The sequence below is a fragment of the Maniola hyperantus genome, chromosome 16 (genome assembly GCF_902806685.2).
Source record: "Maniola hyperantus chromosome 16, iAphHyp1.2, whole genome shotgun sequence".
Classification (NCBI taxonomy): domain Eukaryota; kingdom Metazoa; phylum Arthropoda; class Insecta; order Lepidoptera; family Nymphalidae; genus Maniola; species Maniola hyperantus.
In genome coordinates this window covers 12,339,971-12,347,675 of record NC_048551.1, presented here as the reverse complement: position 1 = coordinate 12,347,675, position 7,705 = coordinate 12,339,971, and the positions used below count along the sequence as shown (strand labels likewise).

Genomic DNA, 7,705 nt, shown 5'->3' with positions numbered 1-7,705 from the left:
TAAGACAGTTGAAATTTTCACTGATGTATTTCTGTTGCCGCTATAACAAACAACAAATACTAAAAAACAGAATAAAATAAATATTTGAGGAGGCTCCCATACAACAGACATGATTTTTTTGGCGATTTTATGATAATGGCACGGAACCCTTCGTGCGCGAGTGCAACTCGCCTTTGGCCGGTGTTTTTTTGACAAACTTTTTTCTTTTTACAGGCATGAATAGACAGACGACCAAAGAAAATAGCGCATAACTTGCAGTGAAAACAAAAGTAAGTAGGTACCTACGTAATTTCTACAATTTCGTAAAGACTACACAAGTTTCTAACCCCTATTTCCCCCCTTAGGAGTTGAATTTTCAAAAATCCTTTCTTAGCCGATGCCTACGTCATAATAGCTATCTGCATGCCAAATTTCAGCCCGATCCGTCTAGTAGTTTGAGCTGTGCGTTCATAGATCAGTCAGTCACTCAGTGAGTCAGTCACCTTTTCCTTTTATATTATTTAGATGAACCCTGAAAACATTATACACTCCTTTTCTTGGGCAGTGTGTAAATAAAAGAATTGCAGTTGCAGTGATTTTGCTTGGGCTGACATAAAGGTCTGTGCAATGACTCTCAATGAGTTAAAATCCTAAAATCTAAGCTACAAACCAAAACGGTCTATTGATATGATGGTCACAAAAACACAGCACGGCAGGGGATTTGGCAATCATCCAAATCCTGTAGCCGAGTCAACTCTGCAGAACTTTATATTACATGTTATTACTCTAATAGTTTACGTTGGATGTTCTTTTGACCAATGATACGAACATTTTTTTTAAATATTTTCATTTTTACCAAACAAACTTAAAGCAGGTTTAGGAGTCTATATTCACTACCCATATTATTATGATGACGATGATCATGTGATTGTAGTAATTTCATCCGAAGCCAGGCGGATCAGCTAGTCAGCTAGCAGTAAATACATAAAAGGAAAAAGTATCTGACTTATCTTAGATCAACGCACAGCTCAAACTACTGGACGGATCGGGCTGAAATTTGGTATGCAGATAGCTATTATGACGTTGGCATCCGTTAAGTTTTTGAAAACTCAACCCCTAAGGGGATGAAATAGGGGTTTGAAATTTGTGTAGTCCACGCGGACGAAGTCGCTACACTACTTACAAAGCTACACTTCATATAAACAAGCTAAACCACAGTACTCTATCCTCCTCTTTCTGGTGTTTCTATCCCTTCCGACGACCTCCCTAGCGCAGTGGTAAGCGCTGTGGTCTTATTAGCGGGAGGTCCTGGGTTCGATTCCTGGCGGGGATTTGGAATTTTATAATTTCTAATTTTCTGGTCTGGTCTGGTGGGAGGCTTCGGCCGTGGCTAGTTACCACCCTACTGGCAAAGCCGTGCCGCCAAGTGTTTTTTTTTTTTTTAAAGAATATTAGCCATGTTAAATGACTAATATTACCCTTTCCTCTCCAACTAAGCGTCAGGCTTTTGCTAGGAGTAGGTACGACAATAGTGCAACGGGCGGGGTTTGAACCGTCGACCTTTCAGTTTTCAGTCCACTCCTATACCGGTTGAGCTATTGAGGCTCTAATTTAGCGTTCCGTTACGATGCCGTGTAGAAACCAAAGGGGCATGGGTTTATTAAAAACTGCCATACCCATTCCAGGTTAGCCCGCTTTCATATTAGACAGCATCGTCACTTACCACCAGGTGAGATTGCAGTCAAGGGCTAACTTGTATCTGAATTTAAAAAAAAAACTTCCGTCTTCAAGTTCGATTTCTATAATCGCCAGTTAGGGGAATGAATAGCCTGACATTTCAAAAGTAACACGACTCCTATGGGTGAAATTCAATCAAAAACTGATGTGGTTATTGCAACTCTGTTTTTCAATCACATCGCTCGTGAAATTTTTGCGAACGGCGTACAATAAACCTTCGTCCAACCGTGGAACCAAGGTCACTGACATAGCCCGAACTATTAGCAAGCTGAAGTGGCAGTGGGCAGGTCATGTCTGTCGTAGAGGCGATGGCCGTTGGAGCCGGAAAGTCCTTGAGTGGAGACCGCGTTTAAGCAAGCGTAGTGTGGGACGCCCTCCAACACGATGGACTGACGATATAAAGACGCTGGCAGGAAGTGGCTGGATGAGGAAGGCTGAGGACCGGGTGTGGTGGCGCTCTTTAGGGAAGGCCTATGTCCAACAGTGGACGTCCACAGGCTGATGATGATGATGATGATGTACAATAAACTGGGGGTTACTTCATATTATGGTTGACCCCGTAACGAAAGGGTTTTTCAGGATTTATATTAACTCATCGAAACAAAACAACGAAACAAAATTGGGGCGGGTCAGCCAGAGCAGTTGTATTTTATTTAATTCAGGTACAAGTTAACCCTTGACTGCAATCTCACCTGGTGGTAAGTGATGATGCAGTCTAAAATGGAAGCAGACTAACCTGGAGGGGGTATGGCAGTTTTTATTAAACGCATGCCCCTTTGGTTTCTACACGGCATCGTACCGGATCGCTTCGCGGCACGGCTTGGCTTGTAGGGTGGTAACTAGCCACGGCCAAAGCCTCCCACCAGACCAGACCAGAAATTTCGAAATTATAAAACCCCTGCCAGGAATCGAACCCGGGACCTCCCACTAATAGGACCACAGTGCTTACCACTGCGCCCGCGCCAGGCAAGTCGTCGTATACTAGGTGTGTGCCAAACTTTGTGCGTCCAAATTTGGTCTTTTCATTTCCTTCATCCTTTGAAGAGCACTCCATCCTTTCTTTTTCTTTCCGTGCAGTTTTCCGCATTTAAACGTTCCTGACTATTGAGCGTGCAATGCATTGCCCCTGACTGACTGACCTATCAACGCCAACTTTAGCACTACCTCTATGATCAAAGCACAGCCTAAGCCGCTGGAGTCAGAAACTTGAAATTTCGACAATAAGTTACTTTTATCACGTAGGCATTCACTAAGAATTAAGAAAGGATTTTTGCAAATTCCACCGGCTTAAAAGAGGTACAAAGTTTGATCAAGAGGATCAAAGATCTGTGAAAATTTATATTTGGGTTTTTGTTTAAAATTGAAGAAATATGTGTTTCAGAGTTTTTAGACATTTTACCTCCAAATGAGTTAAATAAGGGCTGAAAGTTTGTATGAAAGTTCGTTATTTTTTTTTTCAAATTTAGGGCTAAAATGTAGCAGTAAGTTTTTCAGGATTTTTGAAAATTTTATCTAGGTACTCACCGATATTCACAAATGCCACTAGAACAAAGCCGGGACAATTCAGCTAGTAAAGTTATATTTTTATTGGTATTAGTACTAAAATACGACAGTAATACGCAAGTGAAATTATCGTAAATTGTCCGAACGATGATAATAATAATAATAATGCGTTTTATTGGATATCGAACCCTTGGACCAGTTCCAAGTCTACTTTATACACAAGTATTCAATAGTCATGTCCACTCAGCGAAAAGCGATTTCATATTAGAAACTATTACTCTAACAGCTACAATCTATTTGATATGCTCTCATGATATTTCGTGGTATTAATTTTTAGGGATGACACGTTGCAAATATTTATTAATGGACGTATTCAGGGTATTTAGCAAAACGTCACGATCCCATTGAGAGGTTATAGGGCAGGTCTAATGCTATCATACTATCCCTGAATACCAATGGGTGAAAATGTCCCGCTTTTTAGTTATAGACGATGTGCCAAGGTACTATGAAAAACGGTTGCAAAAAAATACGTCAATCCGTTGCACCGTTGCGACGTGATTGAACGACAAACCAACAAACTAACAAATCAACAAACCAAAGAAACAAACAAACTTTTCCATTTATAACAAGGTACTGATTGTTACTCTACATTTAAAAAGTAATAGTTATAGGGAGTCACAATCTCAAAGTAAATACATTTTCTTAAACGGTTTCTAACAACAATGGGTCTCGTGTCTAAAACCTAGTAATTAAGGAGACCTATTAAGGGCGGCACGAAAATCGGACGTTAGCAAAAACACGCACCGCTTACAAAGCTCACTTAATCTTTATAAATACCACAGACATGCAAAAACGTAAGTCGTTGGACTTTAGATTTATGTAGAACTTTTTTTAATCTTTTTTTCATTGCAAGTTGCAAATGCATTGTAATTATTGTGGTTGTAAATACGGTTAAACTATGTCATCATCATCATCATGATCAACCCATTGCCGGCTCACTAGAGAGCACGGGTCTCCTCTCAAAATGAGAAAGGTTTTGGCCATAGTCTACCACGCTGGCCATGTGCGGATTGGTAGACTTCACAGACCTTTGTAAACATTATGGAGAACTCTCAGGCATGCAGGTTTCCTCACGATGTTTTCCTTCACCGTTAAAGCAAGTGATATTTAATTAATTAAAACGCACATAACTCCGAAAAGTCAGAGGTGCGTGCCCGGGATCGAACCCCCGACCTCCGATTAGAAGGCAGACGTCCTAACCACTAGGCTATCACAGCTTAAACTATGTAGTAACAACATTTTATCAAGTATGTTTTTTACTTAATTATATTAATAGAAAGAGGTCAAAGATTAAGTCAGTTATAAAATTAGTTTCATATATAACTGCCATGTCACAGAATTCTATGATTAAAGTTGCACTTATTATAGACTAACCTAAAAAGAGACAGAGTTCGAGAAATGAGAAAAGTGCCTTTTGCTGGCTCAAGCTGCTTGACGGGCGCATCAAGCTGCTTGAGCAGGCAAAACAAAACTAAATATAACTAGGCTGCCATGAAAATTCACTAAATTAAAAAGTGTTATTTCTTATACGGTGGTAGGGAACCCTTCGTTTGCGAGTTCAACTCGCACTTGGCCGATTTTTTCAAACTCCTCTGCCAAAAACATCATCAAAAGAAAGTCGCTTCATTGCACTGAAACCTCTATTGTTTAACTTGAAAATTTGACGAGACTTAAATAATTATAAACAGTAAACAGTTTATACTTTGAGAGTTGTTTGATTGTGCTTGCTCCTTCAAGTTTTGTGCTTAACGTCTTCCGTGCCATCAACTTAAAGAGTTTTCAACAACAACCTTTATTAATATAATAACTAGTGTTAAAATGAAAACCCACTTTGATATACTTTAACATACATTTTAATCACTGTTTCTTATTTAATTAATTTACAAGTCGGTACAATGAACTTTCATATCCCAAGCGTCCCATAGAGTCTAGAGTCTAGTCAAAACCATAGACCCCCCGCGATTGTCAGAGCGTGTTAGGCCGTGTCCAGTCTTCCAACAGTCCATCTAACACACTATCAGCAATCGACCTAACACTAGCTTTGACGACCTCCCCGGCTCAGTGGTGAGCGCTGTGTCTCATAAATGAGAAGTCCCGGGTTTGGGAATGGAAATTTATAATTTCTAAGTTTTGCCTGAAAGAGTAACACACATACATAATAAAATTTTCGCCGTAATAATATTAATGTGATACGCTGTCTTTACTAAGCACTAATCTCTGTGACTAAGCTAAGCTACACGTCCCTGAATCTCTATTATTCCATATCTGACGATTTATACAGAAAAACCGATCAAAAAATTGCTCAATACAAAATACATGGATAGCCATGAATACGGAATTACTGATCTCGTCCCAGGAAGGGATCGCCCGGGACGTGACGGGACACAATAAACGATTTATCCTCAACCGATCCTGAACGCTGGCGTACGTACTTTTACGTCACTCGTACGTACAACCAAGTTGCTGATATGTGAGATGTATAAGGTGAGCAACAAAAGTTAAAGATTTCGGCTTCACATTCGTAGGAATCTGGAGTTAGATCCCGGGCACGCTGTATAAAGTAAAGTAAAGTAAAATATGCTTTATTGTACACCAAAACTAAAACAATAGACATATATAACAAAGATAGCATGTACAGTGCATAATAAACCTGTAAAATTAGGCTTGAAGAATATGAACCAGCTACAACGCACCTTTAACTTTTTAGTTATTTTTTTGAATAAAAATAGCGAACAAAAGAGCAGGCGGGTCGCCTGATGTTAAGTGATTACCACCGTGCATGAACATTTGCAGTATCAGAGGAACCAAAAATACGTTGCCGGCCTTTCAGGAATTCGTGCGAATATGCATTCAAGCAATTAAATATCATTTGTTTAAAGTTCTCTCAACTGATCGCCAGTCCAACAGTTAGCACAGGTCTCCTCTCTCAAAATGAGAAGCATTTAGGCCATAGTCTATCACGATTCACGACGGCCAAGTGAGAATTAGCAGTCTTCGCACAATATCCCATTATGCACGGGCACTCTAGTCGCCCGGCGACTCAGTCGACGGCGATCGTTAGAGTCTGTAATTTTTATGGAAGTCGTCGTGTGTAGTGTAAAAATTTGACTAGTTGACCGTGCGTAGTGGATTTAAGTCTCAGAATACATCGATGTATTCTAAGTATAATTCTCAGGCATGCACCCTGTTTCTTTCAAACCAAAGTTTAAATCTCCTTATTCTGGGAGGAGACCTTTCACAATAATGATACGACAATACGTCCAGAATTGAGATGATGTTGCAATAGCTAGTAACCGATAATATTTTGCTGCTAATTATCTCGATTAAAAATCGATACGATTTTAATCACGTGAATAATGTAGTTCATTGCTTTTGTGTTATCAGATCGAATTCGTGTAAAAGGTTGATTTATTTCTGCCCAGACGATTTGGGGTGTAAATAAGGGATTCGTGCGGGCATAGCAAGTTTCGTGTCGATGCGAAGAATGTAATGTGTGAACGGAATGTCCTTTTGTTCTTTATTGGATCTCTATTACGGACGATGGAATCCTTCGCAAATGAAAATCACGGTATTATTCATGCTGAGAGATCTATCGGATTTTCGGATTAATTTTTATACAACTTGCCTGTATTATGTGAAAAATTTCCTTCGGATTTCACTCGGGTGGAATTTCTAAATAACCTTTCTATTGAAGATTATATAAAGAAAATTTTCCATAACATTTTATAAGTTACTTCCTCTATAATTTAAATTCTAATCAGTACCCTTATTATAAATGCGAAAGTGTTTATTTCTCGGTTTATTGGTTTAATAGTTTGTCCTTTAATTAGGTCCCAAAGGAGCAACGAATTGAGTTAATTTTTTGCATGGGCATAGAGTGACATAGGCTACTTTTTATCCCGTAAAATGAAAAAGCTCCCACGGGATTTATAACTTATATCCCCGAAGTAGTTGCGGACATTAGCAAGTAAATATTAAGTCGCACAACCCAAAAATCATTAAATCAACAAGAAAATTGTTCTTACCTAAAGCTTACCATTAAAGAAAGTGCTATTAAGTAATGTTTACTTTTAGGGTAAAGCCACATTGTAATCGCTTCAGTTATAATTCCAATAATCTTACACCGATTTGGCTCAATCTAAATATATAAAAGAGAAATACCACTCACTCACTGACTGACTGACTGACTGACTAATCACGAAATCTCAGAAACAATAAAGCCTACAAACTTGAAATTTGAAAGGTAGGTTCTTTCTAGGACGTAGGTGTCAGCTAAGAAACGGTTTTGAAAATTTCCTCCCCTAAGGGTGTGAAAGGGGAGGGCCGAAGGTTGTATGAAAGTCCTATGTTTTTGGAGTTAGAGACGTGAAAATCGACATTTAGGTTAGGTTTAGCTTTAAATAATAAAAATATGTATAAGTCAATT

At 39.0% G+C, this 7,705-nt stretch overlaps 1 protein-coding gene across 1 annotated transcript in view; it reads left to right on the top strand.

Annotated features, from left to right (window-relative positions):
* The first annotated feature begins 212 nt into the window (after positions 1-212).
* The window catches only part of LOC117989542 (connectin-like), a 29,308-nt gene continuing 21,815 nt past the window's right edge, over positions 213-7,705 (top strand). The window contains exon 1 of the mRNA XM_034976908.2: positions 213-269. The gene's annotated coding sequence lies outside the window, so the exon portion shown is untranslated. The remainder of the gene's footprint in view (positions 270-7,705) is intronic.